Source organism: Chiloscyllium plagiosum, unplaced genomic scaffold, assembly GCF_037043375.1.
Source record: "Chiloscyllium plagiosum isolate Xiang-an unplaced genomic scaffold, Cpla_swu_hap1 HiC_scaffold_4, whole genome shotgun sequence".
NCBI lineage: Eukaryota > Metazoa > Chordata > Chondrichthyes > Orectolobiformes > Hemiscylliidae > Chiloscyllium > Chiloscyllium plagiosum.
In genome coordinates this window covers 115,017,999-115,039,945 of record NW_028270142.1, presented here as the reverse complement: position 1 = coordinate 115,039,945, position 21,947 = coordinate 115,017,999, and the positions used below count along the sequence as shown (strand labels likewise).

Here is a 21,947-nt window from a genome sequence, read left to right as displayed (position 1 = left end):
CATTTTATGATTCTATCACCATTCCTGACTGACCTGCGTAAATACACAGGTTTTTCCTTCTTATGGTTGAAGTGTTCTGATCTAATGATGTCCTTCTCCAGAATTTTACAGGTTGTTCTAATACAATGTGTGTTTTGTTAATGTGAATTCACAATAATACAACTGATGATTTGGGGACACTGTTTCTAAAGTGTGAACTTTTAAAGAGTTATTGGTTATAATACGATTTCAGTCCCATTACTTCAAATGGTACTGCAATTACACAATTTTCTTATAACACAGGATTGCATGAGAACAGAACTACTATGTTATAGCAGCATCAACTATACTGTTTCATGGCTAAACTTAAAAGCCTTTCAAACCCCTTCCCCGTCTTTTAGAATCTTGCCACTCTGTGGCCCTATAAGAAATTTTTTCTGAGGTATTTATCTTCCCTGCCTTTTGATTTTTCTCCTTTTACCAGCAGTTTTTGTGGTCCAAGTCTTCAGAGATCCTGTGATACCTTTATCTTTCTTTTCCAATTGCATCACTTGGACACTTGTAACTTTCAAGTTCTGGTACAGAGGATTTTTTCCCCTGGTTGTCACATGCTTTATCTTGTGTTTTTGGCCAATACTATTATTGAACAAACTGTCTAGAATATGCCTTTAAATGTAATGTCCCTGAGGTTACTTGCTTTACCTACATCAACTAGGTTTTCAGATACAACTCTCCAGTAAAGTGTCGAAGACCTCTCTCTTCACATGATCATTTCAGACTGATTTCTTCTCTCTTACAGGTGTCAGTGTCATGTGGTCAGTTACATCAAAATTATTTACATGAAATCAATAACACTTCTATAAGTGGTAAGATGGATACTAAGTGTTGGTCTTTCTAGTGATGCCCGCAGTAAAAGAATGGCTTTAAAAATATCATAGTTTCACACAGTGCTAAAGGAAAGCTTTCAGTCAATTGTGTCCATGCTGAACACAGATAGAGCTATTCAATTAATCCTAACCCCTGTTCATTGGAGAATGAATCCAATTTAATTATTGGAGAATAAGTCCAACATCCTCTTGAAATTATAGTTCAATTTGCTTCTTCCATACTTTTAAACAGATCATAATAATTCAGTGCATTAAACTTCTCATACCCTAGGCTTTTCTGCCAACTGTCTTAAATTTGTATTCTTTTATTCTGGTTCTTGCCAATTCGGGCTCAGTAACCAGGTTAGTAAATGGACTATCTCTAAAATAATATGTGAATTCTTGTATTTACTACGTTACATTGCAGAGGTAAGATGAAACTGAGATGGGGTCAATACATGTTCAAAAAGTAATTGATTCTTTGCACAGGGGGAAATGGTACATACTTGTTAGGGTTAGTCTGTTGATTAGCATCTCTTAGTTAAATTGAGTCCTTAAGTGGAAGCATCCCTTATAACAATAAGCAGATTGGTATTTTGCAAGAGTGAAAAAGTTCAATAGTTATCTGTCACGGATATCTTCAGCAAACATATCGTTCATTGTGGATCAGCATAGTTTTAATTTCTAGACTCCATGCTAACGATAATTTAAAATTTCATACTGTAGCTCAAACCCCTAGATAATTATTGACAAAGATCACATGGTGGTCCTTCAGAAAATTTAACTGCAGTTCATTATCAGTTCCTTGCTAACAATGTTTGTTAAAAAAACTTCATGTCCTTTTTAGATTTGTCTTTTTGGTTTTAATCTCAGGCTTAGTACAAGAGACCCAATAAATAAACAAAAAACAATTGGGATTCTGATGACAAAGCCCTGTTTTTTAGCTCAACTCCTCAGCAAGGAGAAGGTGGATTTGGGTCAACTGCTGTTTTGCACTCTATCTGATCTTAGATTCAGAACCAGCGAGGTTAATTAAAGTTGAAGTTGTAGCCTTGGTTTTTAAAAATCTTTTGAATATAACAGAAGAAACTTAAGCAGTCTGTATTGTATAAAATAATGGTTCTGAAACTGTTAATTTTGAAGCTGTATTTTACATCATGCGCTCTGCTGATATCATCCAGTCTTTGCATGGGGAAGATGCAGTGTTGTTTGAGGACCTGACAGAAAAGACATATCATCTCAGATTCCTGATAGTCTTTGCAATTATGCCCAACTACGCAATGTAACTTGAACTAATTTCTGTCAGAAAATAAACTGTCGTACGTTTAAGAACATTTGTCTTTAAGGACTCCGCATGCTGTGTCGTGTGACTCTGCCTGGCAGTTAGTCTGCCATGAGTCTGAACCCACATACACAACAGTTGGCTCTAACGTCTGCTTCACATCTTCATTGTAATATGTTTTCCTGTTTTAAGTAAAATAATCAACAGAGTTAATTCATCCCTGGCAAGTGCTTGATTATTAGACCACTGATATGACTTGTTGAAAAAATGATGGAAAACATCACACAGATGAGGCCTATCACCCTTGTACAGTTGGCAAGAAGATAATCGGTAGATAGAACATATGGTTAACAGTCTTCAGTTGTACAAATGGTACAACCTTCATATGACTTGCTGGTAAGCAGACAAATCCCAGTTTAATTTTCTTGAAAAAGTCAAGTGATCTGGATGTGTGATTGTATAAACCCTTTTGAAATTTCCAGAAAGATTTGCTAGACATACGACAAGTTATAGGATTGAAGACTTATTGAAAAATGGACTTAAATGTTGTTTTATGACTGGGATTCCAGACCAGACAAGCCTAAACCTTGAAGATAGTACATAGGATCACAACATCGGCTGCTTTGGTATAATGGTATCTGTCTTCTCGTCAGTCACTCTCTGTGTAGTGGAATCAGTGTAATGGCTTTAGTCAGTCAGCTATATATATGTGATCTACATTAACATCAGTAAGCACAGAACACTGTGTGTTAGTCTGTGATATTGTAACCATGTAAATATTAGTGTTGAAAATAAAGACATTTGTCACAACCAGAATGTGAAAATCATAAAGAAAACCACTAAATAAATCTGCCAATGTACGTCACACATCAATTAAGCTTACAGGTCCTAAGTAAAAATGTGATAGTAGTCACAATTATTAGAACAGGAAGAAGGGCTTATGCCCGAAACGTCGATTCTCCTGTTCCTTGGATGCTGCCTGACCTGCTGCGCTTTTCCAGCAACACATTTTCAACAATTATTAGAACACCCAACACAGCAAGACATGTGGAAGCATTTTCTTTTGGATGTACCAAAAAAATGTCCAAATTATGATTAATTTTGTAAGGCAGATGGCAAAGGTAGTGCATAAGAGCAAAAGCAATTCATGTACAAATAATCACAGTGTTCTTACAAAATATTCACTTCAGTAGAGCCAAATCCAAGATTTATACATGCAACATTCTTCTTGACATTCATTAGCAAACATGGTTGCTTGTCAGTAAATCTTGCCGAGGACTCCTAAGAGTTTACTACAATCTGTACCCAATTCACATAATACTGTTTTGGGGCTGTGTGTTAGTCAGGACCTTTTTTTCAAACTTACACGGACTACAAGACTGGATCTGCATTAACTGATGCAAGTGTCCAACAGTCAAATACCATATCAACAATTTTGGTTCAATTTATTCCAGTGCAAGCATAAATCTTATTCCTAGAAAGACAGAGGGCATAAAAATGATACCAACTCCTCAAGAAAAGGATGATTTTTGAAGATTTCTAGGTCTTTTTGCTCTCTTGTCACTATATGTTCCCCGTTTTGCTCAAACATTTGCATCACCAGCAGAATTATTGATAAACCATGTGCCTCTCTTGAAACATAAGCATCAAAGTGCTGAAACAGTGAGTATCAGAAACATCAAATTTGCAATTTTAAAGTTGTAGAGAGACAGCTACACTGGAGACAGATGCTTCACAGAAAGGATTGGGAACATGCACATTACTAAAGAGCAAAGCAATTGTATTTGCTTCAGATGCTCAACCTGTAGTGTGATTCAACTCGAACATTGAACTGGAAATATAACCTTTCACTTTTGAAGTCATGGGTTTTCAGAACAATCTTTGCTGTGAAAGCTTTGTCATAGAAACTGACCACAAAGCCACTGAAGATGACTTAGCAGCAACCATTAAGAAATCTATGCTGAGCTTTCTTTTAAAAGCACCTATTTCAGTCGATTTAACTTCTCCATTAGGTACTGGTTTGGAAATTAGAAACATAGGAACTAGAAACAGGAATAGTCATTTAGCCCCTTCAGCCTAATCCATCATTCCATGAGATACATGGATGATCTATGGCCTAAATCCATATGCCTGTCTATAGCCCATATCCTTTAATGACTAGTTTAACACAAATTAAAATAAAAAACCTGATCTAGCATACAGTCCCTTTTGTGGAAGAGAGATCCAAAATCTACCAGCCTGTCTGTATAGAAGTGCCTCATAGCATGTTCACTTAATGGTCTGCCCCTAATTTTCAGTCTATGCACCCAATTTCTAGAATCCAAGCAGTAGAAATAATTTATCTTTATCTACCTAGTACTTTTCTGTTAATATCTTGAAGATTTTGATCTGATCATCCCTTAACTTTCTAAGTTCTGGAGAAAGCAGATCTCTTTTGTATTATCCCTCCTCATAACTTAACTCCTGAAGTCCAATTTTCATTCTTGTACATCTATGTTATACTCCCTCTAAGGTCAATAAATCCCTCCAAAGGTGTGTGCCTACATCTGATAACAGTACTCCAAATGGGGCCTAACCATGGCATCCTTATATCCTCTTGATATAAAGGCCAGTATTCCAGCAAATGTCCTGATTGTTTTGGCATTTGAACCCCCAAGTCACTTTGGGCATCCAACTTCATACCATTCAGAAAGTATCCTGATCTACCCTTTTTCAGTTCAAATAGATAACTTCACATGTGGTCACATTGAACTCCATCTGCCGCAGTTTTGCCTATTCACTTGGTCTATCAATATGCTTATGTACTTTCATGCTATCATCTACATCGTCGACCATCCATTGAGTCCATCTATACTTCCCGCTGTTTTGGGAAGGCAGACAACATCATCAAAGACCGCTCCCACCCCAGTTATACACTCTTCCAACCTCTTCCATCAGGCAGAAGTTACAAAAGCTTAATTACACATACCAAGAGATTCATGAACAGCTTCTTCCCCACTGTTATTAGACTTCTGAATGAACCTCTCAAATTTTAAATTTAATGCTGATTTTGCTATTTGTGCACCTTGTCTGCAACTGTAACATTGTATTCTTTGCTCCGTTGTATTACCCTAATGCACTTTGTATGGTATGATCTGTCTGTACTGCACATAAAACAGAACTTTTCATTGTACCTAGATACATGTGACAATAATAAATCAAATCAAAAATCAGATTTGGACATATGACTTGCTAGGTCATTATCTAAGTCATTTACTAATAACAGGATTAATTGAGGCCATAACTCATTTCCTTGTGAGACTCTACTGGTCACGTCTTGCCATTTTGAGTACCTATCCATAATCCCTACTTATTGTCACCTACCAGTCAACAAATTCCCTAGTTATGTCAATAATTTTCCCTCAATTCTACCTTAGCTAACAGTTTGATATGCGAGACTTTATCAAATACCTGTGGAAGCCCATGTATAAATAAGATCCATAGATGTTCCCCTGTTTGCTACCTTAGTCAACTCTTCAAAAGAATTCCAACGAGATTTGTTAGACATGACCGACCAACCACGAATTTATGCTGGCTCTCCCTGAATTAACTGAAAATTTTTGAAATGGTCAGTTACTTTGACTGTACACTCTAAGAATTTCCCCACCAAAGATGTTAGTCTAACCAGTCTGTAATTCATTGGTTTTCCATTTTTGCCCTTCTAAATGACCAGAATGGCATGTAACTTTTCCAATTACTGGAGAAACGACTCCTATATCGAGAGAATTTTGAAAGATTATAGCTCGGGCATCCACAATGTGCTCACTGTCTTCTTTTAACACCCTTGGATTGAATTCTCTAAAGGTGCTGGGGATTTGTCACTGTTTAATTCCACTAAGTTCCTTATCACCGATACTTTAATTATGTTAATTTTATTCAGAAACCTGTCACTGACCCATTATTAATTTCCTAGGGACTTCCTGCAGCTCTCCACATTTTCTACTACAAATTCTGAGGCAAGGTAATTATTACATATGTCTGCTATTCCAGCCAATACCTGAGTAAAGAAATTTGTCCTGTATTGCTTAATGGATTTATTCTAATTTTATTGCATTTATACCCCCAGTTTTGGGCTACCACTGTTATGGAACCTTCCCTCTTATGTATTCCCATTGAGTCCCCTCTTAATTTTAAAGATTGTGGCTTGGTCATGCATCTGTATAGAGAAGAACCACATAATGGTCTTGATAATTATAACCTTTTTCAATCTGGTATCATTTTTGTAAATCTATTTTGCATCTTCTTCAATGTCTCTTTACTATTTCTATTGAGATCAAACTGAACGCAATGAAAGTTTTAATGTAAGTCCTCTGTTCTTGAATGGTATTTCCCTTGAAATGAAATTCAGTGTTAGGATTGTTCTTTTAGGTGACTTTGTTAATCTGGATTGTTATTTGTAATGAGTCAGGAATTTGTACCACTAGATTCCCTTGCTCCTCTACCACATTTGGGCCCAACGTTTCCAAGAAAGGTGACCTTATTCCTTCCGTCAAAATGCATCATCTCTCATAATCACTGATATAATCTGAAATTAATTCATTTGTCATTTACTTTTCCCTTTATCAAAATTTTCTTCTTTGATTCTTCTTTGCAGCTTTACTGCAGTATTAACTATGCATCCCAAGTGAGTGACATCAGTAGATTTTGATGTTGTACTTGTGAGAACAAATCACTTATGTAAGAAGTGTTTTTTCTTTATTTGTCATGGGATGTGAGTGCCATGAGTATTTATATTTGTTATCCATCCCTAAATGCCATTGAACTGCGTTAAACATCAAACACATTAGTATTTGTCTGGAGTCACATGTAGACCGGCTCAGGTAAAGGATGGCAAATTTTCTTCTCTAAAGGACATCACTGAATTCGACATTTTTAAAATGAAAGTTGACATTGAGAAAGTCTTTCAATTCCAGATTTGCTTATTCAATTCCAAATACAACCATGACTTGAATCCATGTGTCCAGACCAGAGTAACGAGGTTAGACTTCAGCTATACAGGGCATGGGTAGTAGTATTCAGTAATGATCTCCATACTAAAAGTAAGATTGAATTCATTTAAATCATTTCAGAGAAGGTTTACTGTACTATTATCTGGAAGGAGTTGGTTGTCTTATGACGAAGTGTGAACAGGCTGGGCTAAGATTAGCTAGAGTGCAGAAGAACAAGAGGTGACTGGACTTAAACATAAAAGATTCTGGGGGGATCCTGACAGAATGGATATGGAGAGGATGATCACTCTTGCGGAAGAACCTAGAACTGGGAGCGAAGGTCACTGTTTAGAGAAAAGATGTCACCCATTTAAGTCAGATTTGAGGTGGAAAGCTTTCTCTGGGGCTCAGAAGACTTTGAAAATCTCTTCCTCAAAAGTTAGTGAAGCAGAGTCCTTGAATGCTTTTAAGGCAAAGGTAAATAGGTTCTTGATAAGAAAGAGAGTGAAAGGGGTCTGGCATAGGCGAGAATATAGAGTAATCAGAGGAGCTGTGGTCTCATTGAATGGTGGTGCAGACACGAGAGGCGGAGTGACTTATTCATATTCTTACTTCATAAGTTCATGAGAACTTTTGTGAACTCTTCAAACAACACAGTCCATTCCCTTCCATTATCTCTGCAGCATCAAAATAAAATCAAGAAATATCTCCTGTAAGTTAGATGGTGATTACTTAACATAGTGCCAATGGGGATGGTACATTGTAAAATTGTATTTATTCCTTGTATTACGAAGTACATATTCATTCCTATGTATTTGACAGGGTGCAAAAACTTTGCAGATCAGACACTAACTCAGCAATAGATACTGACTGTTGCCAAAATGTTCTCACTCTGAAAACATCTGGCACATATAAGGAACACCTACACAACTGCTTTTCCTAGAATGGTGATCTTCAAAGGCCATGACATAATTCAGTGGGATAGACCACATGTCCTCTTTCTAATTATCTGGACAGCACTGAAATGAGGTTAACCAGAGTCATATGATCTCAAATTATTAAAATTTACATTGGCTTAATTAAACAGAATAAAATCATGCCAGATTTATCAACGAATAGATTTTGATTATAACTGAACTAAATTAATCATGAGATTTCCTAACCAGTCATACAACAATCCTTTGTCTATACTGTTGGAGGACCTCAAACATTCACTGTTGTTAAGGGCACAAGACATTGGGAGTAATATATTAGCTTGGATAAAGGTTGACGGCCCTGGGAACCAAATTTTGCAAACAAGGTATCAGCATCTGAGCAGAGCTATGCACCAATGTGTACTATATCAAATGACCTCATTGATACCAGCATGAAAATTTCTCTTTATTTACCCAAATATTAAGCTCTTTGAAACTGTAGGAAATAATTTCTTGATATTAAGAAATATCCAGATAAAAATAAACAACACAGAGGAACCTCGATTATCCGAAGGACCCGAGTGGTGAGTATTTCATTTGGTTAATTGAATTCTGAATGATTGAATGCCAGATAACATAGTTTGGCCAAGCATAGGGACCTTGTGATCTCGTTCGGATGATCCAAATCTCAGATAATCGAAGGTTGAATAACCAAAGTTCCTCTCTACTTGGAATTGAACTCACATGAGTGCTTCATTTTGAGGTAAACAAGATAAGTTAGACAAGAATAAGTCATTTGCAAATTTTGCTGGTTTTTCCTTCTGGAATGTAGCCAGTCACATAAATGATCAGCAAACTTTATTAAAAGAGGTAATATAAAATATGTAAAGAGGTACTGATAGTGTTGTACAAAACATTAGTTACATCAAAGAGGATTGTTGTATGACCGGTCATGAAATTGACATTTTATGATTAATTTAGATAAGTTCTAATCAAAATATATTTATTGATTAATCTATCATGATTTTGTTCTGCTTAATTAAGCCAATGTAGATTTTAATACTTTAATATGTGACTCTGGTTAGTCTCATTTGACAAGGAAACGTACCACAGGCAGAAGCCCCCTGTTTAGCCCATTTCACGGAGCCAGATCACTAGAATGTACAACCTTCAAGGTTGAATAAGGTGAATTTACACTCTTCTGGTTCAGTCAGGCTTTATTGGGCACAGAGGAAAGTAAGAAGGGGCTTACTCTGGGAAGGGGAAAATAGCTTTGCTGTACACTGTCTTTGTTTTAATTGCAGTACTTTGGAACAGAGGCAATTAGAATTAACCAAATGTGATCGTTATATCAGAGTTAACTTTGTAACAACGTGTGTTTAGGTCTGTAACTTTATAATCCTTTAGAATTTTGTTAATTCAGACTATGTGTTGACTGAAAGTATAAGGACATCTCTTCTTTGTGCAACAATTTGTTCATATTAGTACTTTGTTCTTTTCTATTAGTTTCATACAGTTTTGAACTTATAAGCAACTGTTACAATATACCTTTTGTCTTTCAAAAAACAAAGAAACTCATTCCAAGCACCCACAACAACAGAGAAAATAAACAGCATTTAGTTGTTGACCTTTAACACAAGCAGTCACAGATAGGAATTTGATTTAATGAGGGACTCTTGACAATGAAATGAAAACTGAGACAGTAAGTTCAGTGTCAATCATGGGGAGCTGACAGCACACATCTCCCTATTCTAAATAAATGGGTAAAAAAAACATAATATATCCTTGTATCTAAGCAAGAACTCATAAAAATAACAATAGCAGACTATGAGAGTATACGTCTATGGATAATTGACAACTTAAGGAATCAGTAAGGAGTTAGTGAGAGGTGACAGCACTTTGAAGAGTCCAACAGCATAATAATTGATCATGCTGTCATTGTTGCTCGTACAGATTTAAAAAGCAATAGCGCTTGGTAACCCAGGGTTGCACCAAGTTTGAAAGTGCAGTTAGTTGAAACTGCTGTCCAAGTAGATGTAGAAGGCCCTAGCAATGACAGAGAGGCTGAATGTTGATCCTACACCCTAAGCTGAACTAGAAAGAAAAGTCATTACATACTGTAAAGTCACTGCCCCTGCTTTAATAAGTATTACTTGATAACTAAGTAAAGTTTCCTGACTTACTTCACTAGACTGTCTCCTGGTGCTTTAATGGTTAAAGTCTCAAATGCACACAGTCTCTACTTTACATATTGCTACTATATGGAAAAAATAATTAAGTCATGTGGTGTTCAGTGAAAGTTCACCAGGAATAAGAAACTATGATGATGAGAATTGATGTCCCAGGAAGAGAGGTATTTCCACTGTTGTGTTGAAGGGTGATAAGTAATTTAAAGACCATAAAATTGCAGTGTTTTGATGGTGTGAGTTAAGCAAAAAACATTTTGTTTGGGAATCAGTAATAAGATGGCAATTTGAAATTGTCTCAATGAATGATCCTCCACAATCACCTGATGAAGGAGCAATGCTCAAAAAGCTAGTGCTTCCAAATAAACCTGTTGGACTATAACCTGGTGTTGCGTGATTTTTAATTCAATGAATGATGAAATGATTTAGGAACATTTTCCTGATTTTTCCTATCAAGGACTGACATGAAAACAGCTTTGAAGAATTCTGTGATCATGTCACTCCAAAGCAAAGCCAGATGTGTAGCACTTGCTACAGCATGCTGCTTCTGCTGTTTACCATTTAGGCGGTTTTGGGTTAGAGCTTCACCTGCTTGGCAGATCATTTTTAGATGCATCTTGTAATGGTCTATGCATGCTCTCTACATATATCATTGAATCATACTTTGTCACTTAACCTATACTATTTGATTGAAGTTATGACTTCAACTCCCCAAGTATTATAAGGTGGTAAATCTCACCAATATTGCCATTGATGATTAGAACTGTAATAGGTTAATGGCAAGGATGATCAAGAGGTTTTCTCCCTCGCTATCTACTATCAGGTAAGTCAAGCTAGCTATGTCTTTTAGGATTTTGAATGGTAATGCGGTAACTGTACTGCCAAGCATTGCTGGCTGGTGGGCAATCAAGAGTAAAGTATGGAGTAAATTCTGCACATTTGCTATCTTCACTATTTCTTCCAAATGGTGTTTATAGTAGAAGAATAGTGATTTCTCAGATGCAAGAAAATGGTACAAATTGTGATTTGCAGGAGATTTCCTTGCTCATGTTTGACCTTATGTCAAGATATGTAATTGGGTCCCAAGTCTTGGTCCTCTCCCTCTCCTCTCTCCATTACTGTGATGCTAACCTTGTACTTGCCCTGTTGTGGGATAGGGTAATATCTGGGGTAGTGTTGGAGATGTCAGGGATGTTGTCTGAGAGTTTGACCATGTGCAGCTATTGCTTTAATGGTCTTTAAGGTAGTTCTTCCAATTTTGACACAAATCTCCAAATGGTAGTGAGAAGAATCTTGACTTGGACAATGCCTGAATATGATGCTTCTTTTGATCCAGGAAGTTTCGTTCATATTGCACTTTGTTTGATATTGCTGAATGGTTTACTAAGCCATTTTAGAGGGCAGTTAAGAGTCAGCTGTTCTCCAAATAAGAGTACACCAAGTCTTCGAAGTGGGGATTAAAATATTACGTTAGTAATGGGAAAAATACTAGAATCCATTATAAAAAAATAATAGCTGAACTATTGGAAAACAGTGACAAGATTGGATAGAGTCAGCATCAATTTATGAAAAGGAAATCATACTTGACAAATCTATTGGAATTTTTTGAAGATGTAACTTGTAGAATTGATAAGGAGGAGCCAGTGGATGTGGACTTCCAGATGACTTTTGATAATGTCTCACATAAGTCATTACCATGTAACCTTAAAGACCAAGGGATTATGGATAATGTACTGACATTGATAGAGAACTGATTGGCTTATAGGAGTTAAAGAGGAGGAATAATGTATCTTTCTCCAAGTGGCAGCAAAGACTAGTTGGATACATAGAACATAGAACAATACAGCTCAGAACAGGCCCTTTGGCCCTCAATGTTGCACCGACCTGTGAACTATTCTCAGCTCGTCCCCCTACACTATTGCAAAATCATCCATGTGCCTATCTAAGGATTGTTTAAATTAATGTCACAGGAATCAGCGTTATTCACAATACACAAAGATTTAGGTGTGGGAATGAAAGCTAATATCACCAGGTTTGCAGGTGACAGAATGCTGGGTTGGAGCATGAACTGTGATGAAGATGTAGAGATGCTTCACTGTGATTTGGATAAGTTGAATGAGTAGCAAATTCATGGCAGATGACGTTTTTTTATTCATTCATAGGATGAAGACTTCGCCAGCATTCATTGCCCATCCCTAATTGCCCAGATGGTCTGGAGTCACATGTAGGCCAAACCAGGTAATGAAAGCAATTTTCTTTCTTAAAGGAGATTGGTGAACCTGATGGGTTTTTCTGATAATCAACAATGGCTTCATGGTCTTCACTAGACTCTCAGTTCTAGATTTTGTTCTTTTTTTATTAATTAAATTCAAATTCCACCATCTGCCATGGTGGGATTTAAGTATGGGTCCCCAGAACATTCCTGGGTCTCTGAATTGACAGTCCAGTGAGTATCCTACTGATTTATGAAGAGAGATTGAATTGGTTAGGACTACATTCACTGGAGTTTAGAAGAGCAAGGGCTGGTAGGGAATCTCATAGAAACCTATAAAATTCCAACAGGACGAGACAAGATGAATAAAGGAAGGATGTTCCCAATGACCAGGGAGTCCAGAACCAAGGGTCAGAAAACCATAAGTCTTTGAAGCAAAAGTAGGTTATTCAGCCCATTGAGTGCTCTTCTGTCAATGAGATTATGGCTGATCTGATAATCCTTAACTCCACTTTCCTGCCTTCCTCCCATTGATTCTCTTATTAATTAAAAATCCTTAACAGATAATCCTATACTTCATGACCCAGCATTGACTGTCATCTTCAGTGAAGAATTCCACAGATTCACCACTCTCTGAGTGAAGAAATTCCTTCTCACCAATGATTGTATTGAATGGCAGGGCAGGCTTGAAGAGCTGAGTGGTCAATGGCTGCTCCTAGTTTCTATGTTTCTATAAGATCTGAGGTGACTTTGAAGAGACAAGTTCAAATGAAATATTTAAGTTCCTTATCTTCCCAGAAAGAGTCCTAAGTCACAGTGACAAATCATGACAAGCAAGAAGGGATTCTCAAGCACAAAGCACATTGTTCTTTCTAATAACACAATCACTATAGACAAATGTGAATGTAAAAATAACTTGGAGCAAAGAGCCTACATAGTTCAGTGTAAATCAAAGGTAGATTGAGAATTAAAATTTGCAGACACTAACTAATGATATGGTGCATTTAACTCTATGGAAACCACTGAGAAGGGACAACCAATATTCAATTATTGAAGACATTACAAGAAAGAAATTGTCTGTTTCAGAGATTCAGGCTATTGCAAAGAAGAAATTGCCTGTGTCTATAGTGAAAACACCCCATGTAAAGAAAATCCAAGAAATTAAAAGATCTCCAATTCAAAGACACCTACAGACTTCAGACTGTCAAGAAGAACATCAAAGTCAATGGTCTTCCATCCATCAAATTACCAGCCTTCCAAACCCAAAACAGAGATCACATTTTGAGAGAATAGATCACTATCTGGATTGCCTAAATGTGTAAAGTCACAGGCTTTGGAGAAAAGATGAGTAATGGTAAGTGTAATTATACATAAATGTCTAATACTTAAAATGTGAGAATAGAGTTGGGAGGGGAGTTGCATATGGGTGAGAAAATCTTAATACTGAGGATTGCATTGAGCACCATCCACTGCAAACCTATGGACGGAACAGCTTGAGATATTGGAGAAGTTGACCTACCTCATAGTCTCTGCCTTAATAATTACCATGTCAATGTAATAAGTACCTACTGTTTGTTCCATGCAATAGCCACTTTAATTAGACTAGTAAGTGGTTTCCTCTCTCACATGATGCCAAACAGATTCTATAAGGTCCCTACATTTAAAGGGAATGATGGATGCATATCTAACACAAGGTGAGGTGCAGGCTTGATTTAGCTTCACTCACACCATACTTGGCAGGAATGCTAGGATAATATGGCCAACCAAGACCTGCATAATTGTTTTGATAATATAAATTTGGATTTTATTATGCAAGGTGAAGGCATAAGTAAGAGAATTGATATGTAATTGATTATATCATCTTCTGTGAACAGCTTTATGTGTGAACAAAAACAATTACAATCCATCCAAACACCCCCTTCGTGCCAGAGGGTATAGTCTTTTGATAAAAAGGTGCAAACTTAAGAATGAGATGAGGAGGAATTTATTTTGTCAAAGGGTTGTGAGTCTTTGGAACGCTTTGCCACAGAGAGCTGTGAGGGCAGAGTCCTTGTACATTTAAGGTTGAGATACATTCTTGATCAATAGAGGAATTGAGGGGTAAGGGAAGTGGACTTGAGGAATATTGAATCAACTATAATCATATTGAATGTTGGAACAGGTTGAGGGGCCGATCAGCCTATTCCTATTCCTATATTTTCTGATCTTCTGGCCAAACAAGAATATTTGGATGACAGAGGACTTGAATGAAATAATGAAGCGGGGTGAATTATATTCCATGTGGAAAACCAAGGTAAACTTAATGACCTAAATAATTGAGGTCCAGAGTTTAGCACACAATTTAAAAAAATTAGGGAATCTCACTCAGATTTGAAGTGATGAGATTTGGTTGTTTACTCAGAGAGTCATGAACCTTTGGAATTCCCTATTAGATAAGGCTGTGGAAGCTCAGTCCTTGAGTATGTTTAAAAGAGATTGAAAGATTTCTGAGTGCTAATGGTATGCAGAGTTCTGGGGATAGAGCAGGTAAAGGTCATTGAGGTGTTCACTCAGCTCTGATTGTGTTGAATGGCAAGACAGGTTTGATGGGCTGAATGGCCTACTCCCATTCCTATGTTCCTAAGGTGAGAAAGGAAATTCAGAAGATGAAAGATGCATACAGAAATAAGCTGCACTATTGGTTTTGTATAAATAATGAGAGATGGAAGGAAGTTTCTAAATAAAATGTCAGACTTCACATTGACAAAGGAAAATGATCTCTAGTTGTCCAGAGACCATCCTTTCGATGATGCAAAGAAATTGAACAGATTTATTAAGCAGGTTTGAATGTGATGAATTTGTGGAACATGAGGTTTGGCGGCAAGCTTCACTGTGCAAGTTAGAAAGGTATTTTATTATTGTCAATGTCATTATTAGGCAATAAAGTAATATTTCAACTGAGTGAATTATTATTACATGAAAAGCATATGGCCTGGATCAGATTAACAAAGAATGTGCCCATCAGTTGGCAGTTTCCTTTTCTGTGGTCTTTCAGAAATCATTTCACACTCACACTGTTCCTCTCTGTTAGAAATCAGCCATCAGTGTTCCATTTGCCAAGGAGTTGTAGCCTGTTGACGTGAATGATTACCAACCAGTTTCTCCTACCAGTGATAGTCAGGAAATAGCTCAAGTGCATTGTGTCAAAATCATCATTCAGATCTTCTTAATTCCACACATGGATCAATAATAGTTGTCGATCAACTTTTTAAGTCAGTGAACTATACTGTTCTGACTTTGCACTGTTGAATCAAATTGACCTCAGAATAGACAACTATCTATGCCATATTCATTAATTTTTCTTCACCTTTTAATAACATTAAACCACTCAAGCAATGTACTTACTTCTGCCTTAAAACACTACCTTCACCATCTTTTAAGAATAGACTTCCAAAGACTCATGAACTTCACAGAAAAGAAATCTTATTCCTGTTTTAAGTGGGCAAGCGCTTAATTGTAAACAGAGGTCCCTAGTCTAGATTCTCAAAGAGAAAGGATCCTTTCTACATCCACTCTTTCAAGATTCCCCAAGATCTTTTGTGTCAATCAAATCACCATTTATCCTTCTAAACTCAAGCGCATAGAAGTCAAGTATGTCGAACATTTTCTCATGAGCAAACTTGCCCATTCTAGGCATTAGTCTGGTAAAGTTTCTCTGAACTGCTTCCATTGCATTTTCTTTAAATAAAGTGACCAGGAATGTACTGGGTACTTCAGATGTGGTCCCACCAGTGGCCTCTATAGCTGAAGCATTACCTCAGTATTTTTATATTCAATTATAATTACTTGCCGTGCCTGCTTACTAACCTCTTGTGATTCAAGCACTAGACCACCCAGATTGCTCTACATCTTAGAGCTCCACAGATTTTTAAAATTTAGGTAACATGTTTTTTTTTTATTCTTCCTGCAGAAATGGATAATATCACATTTTCCCACATTATACTCCATTTGCCACGTTTTTGCCAAATAACTAAACCTTAATATGTTTTGTAGTTTCTTTATCTTATTCATAAATTACTTTTCTATTATCTTTGTGTTGTCAGCAAATTTAGCAACCATCCCTCTGGTCTCTTCAGCTATGTCATAGAGTCATAGAATCATACAGCATGGAAACAGGTTCTTCAGTCCAACCAGTCCATAATCCCACAGTCTCATTTACCTGCACTTGGCTCACATCCTTCCAACATTTCTTATTCATGTACTTATTCAAATGTCTTTTAGATATTGTAACTTGTATCCACATCACCGCTTTCTCTGAAAGTTCATTGCACACACAAACCACCCTCTGTGTAAAAAAAATGCCCCTCATGTCTTTTTTAAACCTTTCTCCTCTCACCTTAAAAATATGCCCCTCAGTCTTGAAATTCCTCAGTGTAGGAAAAAGACACTTGCCATTCACATTTTCTATACTCTCCATGATTTTATAAACTTCGATAAGGTCACCCTCAACCTCCTATGCTCCAGTGAAAAAAGTCCTAACCTCTCCAGCCTCTCCTTGTAAATCAAACTCTCCAGTCCTGGCAATAACTAATCCCTACCACTTGTACATTTTGCCAATCAGAAAAATGACCCATCAATGCTAACTCTGTTTCATGTGAGCTAGCCAATCTTTCATCCATGCCAAGATCTTATCCCATCTATCATGAGCTTTAATTTCCTACAATAACTTTTGCAATGGCATTTTATGAAGTACCTAGGGAAAATCTAAGTACAATACATCCATGAGTTTCCCTTTATCTGTAGCTCATGTTACTACAAATGATGTCAATAAATTGATTAAACATCACTTCCCATTCATAAAGCTGTGGTGACTCTGCCTGGTGACTTTGACCTTTTTTTAAGTGCCAGTCTATAACTTCTTGAATAGTATCTTTCAGCTAACTCCTGAGCCACTTCTTTTAACACACAAGGATGAGGTGCACAGCTCACAGCTGAGCAAACTTTACTCAATATCACTTCCTTTATGACTGTAATTTTGTACACATTCTCCCTGCATCCCATTTCCTGAGTAATGCCAATTTATGGAACATTATTTGTATCCTACAGACAGGATCAATGCAACTTACCTATTAATTCATCTGCCATCTAGTTATTTTCTGTCATTTATTCCCCAGATTCATTTTGTTGGACCAATGCTTACTTTGTTTGCTGATTTTTAAATAATCTGTATATTTCTAGCTAGCTTTCTCCGACTCAATTTTTTCACCTGATTAAAGTTTTAGTCATTCTTTGCTTATTTTTATACCTGACCAGTGCAACAAGTCCCCTTTCCCAACTAATTTAAGGATGGAAAGTCAAGATTCCTGACAATCAAAGGTGTAGCAATGGGTACCCGCATGGGTCCTAGCTATGCCTTCCTTTTCATGGGGTATGTGGAACATTTCTTGTTCCAGGCCTCCCCTCCCACAACTGCTTTAATCGGTACATTGATGACTATTTCGGTGCGGCTTCGTGCTCTCGTCCTGACCTGGAAAAATTCATAAACTTCACTTCCAGTTTCCATCCCTCCATCACCTTCACCTGGTCCATCTCCGACACTTGCCTTCCTTTCCTTGACTATTTCTGTCTCCATTTCCAGCAATAGTCTATCCACTAATATCCACTACAAGCCCACTGACTCCCACAGCTATCTGGACTACAGCTCTTCTCACCTTACATCCTGTAAGGACTCTATCCCTTACTCTTAGCTCCTTCACCTCCGCCGCATTTGTTCCAATGAGGCCACTTTCCAAAGTGGTGCTCTTAATATGTGCTCCTTCTCCAACCATAGCTTCCCACCTACAGTTGTTGACAGGGTCCTCAACAGCGTGCAGTCCGTCTCCCGCGCCATGACCCTCACCCCCTCCCTCCCCTCCCAGAACAAGGATAGGGTCCCTCTTGTTCTCACCTTTAACCCCACCAGCCTTCACATGCAAAGAAAAATCCTCTATGATGGAAATGTGTTGCTGGAGAAGCGCAGCAGGTCAGGCAGCATCTAGGGAACAGGAGAATCGACGTTTCGGGCATTAGCCCTTCTTCAGGAATCAAAGCCCTGAAGAAGGGCTAATGCCCGAAACGTCGATTCTCCTGTTCCCTAGATGCTGCCTGACCTGCTGCGCTTCTCCAGCAACACATTTCCATCTCTGATCTCCAGCATCTGCAGACCTCATTTTCTCTTCAAAGAAAAATCCTCTGCCATTTTCGCCAACTCCAACACGACGCCACCACTAAACACATCTTCCCTTCCCTCCCCCTGTCTGCATTCCACAGAGATCGTTCCCTCCAGGACAACCTAGTCCACGCCTCCATCACACCGAACACCTCTCCCATCACACATGGCACCTTCCCATCACACCTAAAACCTCTCCCATCACACACGGCACCATCCCATGCAATAGCAGAATGTGCAACACCTGCCCCTTTACCTCTTCCATGCTCACCATCCAAGGCCCCAAACAGATTAAGCAGCATTTCACTTGTACCTCTTTCAATTTGGTCTATTGCATTCGTTGCTCCCAATGTGGTCTCCTCTATATCGGAGAGACAAAACGCCAACTGGGTGATCGCTTTGCTGAGCACCTTCGGTCTGTACGCAATCAGGTCCCGGACCTTCCCGTGGCTTGCCACTTCAACACACAATCCTGCTCCCATGCCCACATGTCTGTCCTTGGCCTACTGCAATGTTCCAGTGAAGCTCAACGCAAACTGGAGAAACAGCATCTCATCTTCCGACTAGGCACGTTACAGCCTGCCGGTCTCAACATTGAATTCAACAATTTCGGATGATTATCCCATCTCACCCCTCTGTTTTCATTCTGCTCCGCAATTTTATTTCATTTATTTTATTTATTTTTTAAATTTTTTTTCACTGTTCTGTACCTCTTATTTCTTGATTGTCTCTCTTTCTCTCACTCCCCACTCTCTCATCACCTTTTTCCTCTCCTCTTCCCCCTTTGCTACCCTTCTCCCCTGTTTTCCATTTTGCCTCTGCTTCACCCATCCCCCCCCCCCTCCCCCATCCCCCACATATTTTATCACATAGCACTGGCTTCAGCCTTGGTCATTCACAGCTCCTAATCACCCTATAATCTCTCTATGCACTGTCATTATCACCTCTTTATTGCTACCTTTGCTTCTGGAGCCATGACTCTCCTTCTCTCTGCCTAGTATAAATACCTCCGTATTTCTCCCTTTTTTTAGCTTTGACAAAGGGGCAGTTAGACTCAAAACGTCAGCTCTTTTCTCTCCTTACAGATGCGGCTAGACCTGCTGATATTTTCCAACATTTTTTCTTTTGGATTCCTGATAATGAGCAGTGTTGGACCTATTTGCATGGATTATCACTCATTAGCAATCTCATAATCACCACACAGTTTCCCATTCTGCCATCAGCCGAGACAAACAGGATACGGAAAATTCCTGACATGAAAGTCAGAGCACTTTCCTGGCAGGTCTAACTTACTGCAGGTCAGGCAGCATCCAAGGAGCAGGACAGTCGACGTTTTGGGCATAAACCCTTCATCACTGACTGTGTGGAGTTTGCACGTTCTCCCCGTGTCTGTGTGGGTTTCCTCTGGGTGCTCCGGTTTCCTCCCACCATCCAAAGATGTGCAGGGTCAGGTGAATTGGCCATACTAAATTGCCTGTAGTGTTAGGTAAGGGGTAAATGTAGGGGTAGGGGTGGGTTTCGCTTCGGCGGGTCGGTGTGGACTTGTTGGGCCGAAGGGCCTGTTTCCACACTGTAATCTAATCTAATCTAATCTAATCTAATCACATTAGATTAGATTAGATTAGATTACTTACAGTGTGGAAACAGGCCCTTCGGCCCAACAAGTCCACACCGACCCGCCAAAGCGTAACCCACTCAGACCCATTCTCCTACATTTACCCCTTCACCTAACACTACAGGCAATTTAGCATGGCCAATTCACCTAACCTGCACATTTTTGGATTGTGGGAGGAAACCGGAGCGCCCGGAGGAAACCCACGCAGACACAGGGAGAATGTGCAAACTCCACACAGAGAGTCGCCTGAGGCGGGAAATGAACCTCGGTCTCTAGCGCTGTGAGGCAGCAGTGCTAACCACTGTGCCACCGTGCCGCCCATCAAGAATGAGGCTTGTGGGCAGGGACTGAGAGATAAATGGGAGGGGAGTGGTGTTGGGTGGGGAGGTAGCTGAGAATACAATAGGTGGATGAAGGTGAGAGACAAGGTGATAGGTCAGAGGGGGAAGTGATGGACAGGTATGGAGATTGTGCCAAGTTGGAGGTTTGGCACTGGGATAATGTGGGGGTGAGGGGAAATGACGAAGCTATTGAAATCTACATTTATCCTGTGTGGTTGCAGGGGCCCAAGGTGGAATATGAGGTGTTCTTCCTCCAGGCGTCAGGTGGTAATGTTTCGATGGTGGAGAAGGCCCCAAGACCTGCATGTCCTTAATGGAGTTGGTGGCGGGGGAGGGTGTTGAAGTGTTCATTCCGCCTTGAGACCCTGCAACCACACAGGATAAATATTTTTTTCAACAGCTTCCTCATTTCCCCTCCCCCCACATTATCCCAGTCTCAAGCCTCCAACTTTGTGGGCAGCACGGTGGCACAATGGTTAGCACTGCTGCCTCACAGCGCCAGAGACCCGGGTTCAATTCCCGCCTCAGGCGACTGACTGTGTGGAGTTTGCACGTTCTCCCCGTGTCTGCGTGGGTTTCCTCCGGGCGCTCTGGTTTCCTCCCACAATCCAAAAATGTGCAGGGTCAGGTGAATTGGCCATGCTAAATTGCCCGTAGTGTTAGGTAAGGGGTAAATGTAGGGGTATGGGTGGGTTCGCTTCAGCGGGTCGGTGTGGACTTGTTGGGCCGAAGGGCCTGTTTCCACACTGTAAGTAATCTAATCTAATCTAATCTAATCTAAACTTGGCACTGCCCTCCAGACCTGTCCATCATTCCCCCCTCTGAGCTATCACAAAGAAGATTGATGAGGGCAGAGCAGTAGATGTGATCCATATGGACTTCAGTAAGGCGTTCGACAATGTTCCCCATGGGAGACTGATTAGCAAGGTTAGATCTCATGGAATACAGGGAGAACTAGCCATTTGGATACAGAACTGGCTCAAGGGAAGAAGACAGAGGGTGGCGGTGGAGGGTTGTTTTTCAGACTGGAGGCCTGTGACCAGTGGAGTGCCACAAGGATTGGTGCTGGGTCCTCTACTTTTTGTCATTTACATAAATGATTTGGATGTGAGCATAAGAAGTACAGTTAGTAAGTTTGCAGATGACACCAAAATTGGAGGTGTAGTGGACAGCGAAGAGGGTTACCTCAGATTACAACAGGATCTGGAACAGATGGGCCAATGGGCTGAGAAGTGGCAGATGGAGTTTAATTCAGATAAATGCTGCATTTTGGGAAAGCAAATCTTAGCAGGACTTATACACTTAATGGTAAGGTCCGAGGGTGTGTTGCTGAATAAAGAGACCTTGGAGTGCAGGTTCATTGCTCCTTGAAAGTGGAGTCGCAGGTAGATAGGATAG

At 39.2% G+C, this 21,947-nt stretch overlaps 1 long non-coding RNA gene across 2 annotated transcripts in view; it reads left to right on the top strand.

Moving 5' to 3' along the window:
- The window catches only part of LOC148150471 (uncharacterized), a 146,871-nt gene that overhangs the window by 34,783 nt on the left and 90,141 nt on the right, over positions 1-21,947 (top strand). For both annotated transcript variants that reach the window (XR_015756858.1, XR_015756857.1), the window contains one exon: positions 12,357-12,432. This is a non-coding gene — a long non-coding RNA (uncharacterized LOC148150471). The remainder of the gene's footprint in view (positions 1-12,356; positions 12,433-21,947) is intronic.